General features: G+C 34.8%; 1 non-coding gene across 1 annotated transcript; it reads left to right on the forward strand.

Moving 5' to 3' along the window:
• The first annotated feature begins 1,968 nt into the window (after positions 1 to 1,968).
• On the forward strand, positions 1,969 to 2,033 carry LOC120366690 (small nucleolar RNA SNORD43). Its single transcript, XR_005581270.1, has one exon. It is a non-coding gene; the product is annotated as a small nucleolar RNA SNORD43 (small nucleolar RNA).
• Positions 2,034 to 2,801: the final 768 nt, after the last annotated feature.

Below are 2,801 nucleotides of genomic sequence, written 5' to 3' on the forward strand. Positions count from 1 at the left end.
ACAAGGCTGGAATGAACATCCTTATACATACATCACTTTTCACTATTGAAAGAATAGAGAGACATAGAATTGCTGTGCCAAAGGAAATATGTATTTTAAGTTAAGATGAAAACTTCTCAATTTATTCCAAATATGTATATTCCACTAAGAGTGTTTGAATGTATTCTTTATTCTACACTCTCCCCAAAAAGGAATGTACCAGTTTTGTTTTTCTTTTTCATTCTTACAGAATAAAATAATATTTCAATCAACTTTCAAATATTTTATATAAAATATATTGTTGCTTTAACTTTAAATCTAAACTCCCATCTTTTAAAAATCTTCATTTATTGAATTCCAAATTTCCCTGAATCTTTAACTTTTCCCCTGAGCACACTTAAAAACTAATAATAATATCTGATGAGCAGTGTTCCGTAGTTCTTCTTGCTTTCGTCTAATTTCTTTAAGTTAAAAAAATTCAAAATCACACGTGAATCTAAAGATCTGTCATTTAGCTCTCATCTCCCATAAGAATTTGATCTATCAAGTTGAGAGGTAAGAGTAATCACTTTTACCTCTCAGCTCACTCTTTTCTTCAGTCTTAATATATTGTCAATTTTTTTTTATTAAAAAATAACCCTCTTGTAGAATGTAATATCAGTTAATGGCAGAGTGGGCAGCTCTAAACTACTGTCTCTCCACAGGAAGAGCAAAACAAGCAGAAATTGTAAAAACCAAGTTTACCAGAACTCTTGAAAACAGTCAAATGTTTACCACAACAAAGTGAATGCTGAATCAAGAAAAAAGAAACTTAAAATAGTAAGAAAGTTTTATGGCAATTTTACTTTCCCTTACCCTACTCTGACCACAGCTCATACGTAGTCTTAAGACAGCATCCCACACTCCCAATGAATAACCCTGGTCCCTGATAACAGATAAAGTAGGAAATAACTTAACTACAACGTATCATGTTTGTATAGCTCCCATCTAACCAGTTTTGGAGCTACCTGAAATACTGAGGAAAACCTCTGGCTGACACCATATCTATAGTGAAAAGCTGAAATATTTTCTCTTAATATTAGGAATAAGACAAAGCTGCCTATTTAACCACTGCTATTCAACATTGTATTGGAAGTTCTAGTCCAAGAATTATGAAAGAAAAAATAATAATAAAAGGCATTCTAATTAAAGAGGAAGAAGTAAAATTCTTTCTGCACATGACGTAATGCTATATGTAGAAAACCAAAAGGAATCCACAAGAAAGCTATTACTGCTAAAAAACAAATTCAGCAAAGTTGTAGGGTAGGAGATTAATGCACAAAAATAAGTTGTATTTCTATACACCAGAAATAAGCCACCCATGAAACAAATTGAGAAAATAATTATATTTACAATTGCATAAAAACAAATAAAATACTAATACCTTTAAACAAGATGGTGAAAGACCTGATTACAGAAAAAATAAAACATTGCTGAAAGAACTCAAAGAAGATGTAGTTACATGAGAGACATCCTATGCTCATGGACTTTATATTAGCAAGAGGCCAATACTACTCAAATAAATCTACAGATTCAATGCAATCCTTACCAAAATTCAATTTTTTAAAATTTAAAATGGAATAACTGATTCCCAAATTAATAGGGGATTGGTTGAGTATGCAAACAGCCAAAATAATCTTGCAAAAGAAGAATACAGTTGGAGAACTTAAAGTTGCTAACATTTTCTCTGCCATCCTACTGTCTGTATCCCCTTTTGTCTTTGGGTTTTCCTAGAGAATTATTAAATAAGATTTTGGGCATGTGATTCTTTCAGTTGTAATCCTCTTAGTTATAATAGAGGAACCCTATTGATGTGGTGGTAAGGTTGGGGGAAGAGAAATATTACATAATCCTATAAGGATGTCTCAGTCTTTTAGTTAGCCTTGGTGCTGAGGGTTTATCAATTGTTTCTTAACTTTCTGCCCTCCCTGCAAGGTAAAACATGAAGGTTAGAAGTGACTGGAGTTTTTGATGGATGTGCAGACACTGTGTACTGATTGCCATGTTCTGATTTAGCTTAGAAGATGACTGGAGTCGGGTAATTTTTCCCTCTAGTTTGCTCATGCTCTGGATAAACTCAATGTGGATAGATTCCAGTTAAATAGTTTTCCTTGAGGGCATTTTTTTGTTATTGTTAAGGAGAGCAGAATGCTCTAGGCATATTTTTAAGTGACAATTTTTCTTTCTCCCTACTGGCAAAAGGGAATTTTTCTTCATTGTTCACTCTACCCAGACCTGGTGGGGATCCTATAGGTAAAATTCAGGAAGGTGTAGGAGCTACCACTAAAACTGGGACTCTGCAATTTTAAAACCTCAAATGTGTCAAGACTCAGCCTCCAGAAATTTGTCAATTACATTTTAAGTGTTTATACTCTGGTTCCAGTGGTAAGCTTCTACTTCTGAGTCTCTGCTAAATTCTCTAATGCATCAAAGAAGAGTTTCTTTTTTGTTTTTTTTTGTTTGTTTGTTTGTTTTTTTTTTTTTTTTTTTTTTTTTTTTTTTTTTTTTTTGAGACGGAGTTTCACTCTTGTTACCCAGGCTGGAGAGCAATGGTGCGATCTCGGCTCACCGCAACCTCCGCCTCCTGGGTTCAGGCAATTCTCTTGCCTCAGCCTCCCAAGTAGCTGGGACTACAGGCGTGGGCCACCATGCCCAGCTAATTTTTTGTATTTTTAGTAGAGATGGGGTTTCACCATGTTGACCAGGATGGTCTCGATCTCTTGACCTCATGATCCACCCACCTCGGCCTCCCAAATTGCTGGGATTACAGGCTTGAGCCACCG

Source organism: Saimiri boliviensis, chromosome X, assembly GCF_048565385.1.
Source record: "Saimiri boliviensis isolate mSaiBol1 chromosome X, mSaiBol1.pri, whole genome shotgun sequence".
In the NCBI taxonomy this organism is placed as follows: Eukaryota; Metazoa; Chordata; class Mammalia; order Primates; family Cebidae; genus Saimiri; species Saimiri boliviensis.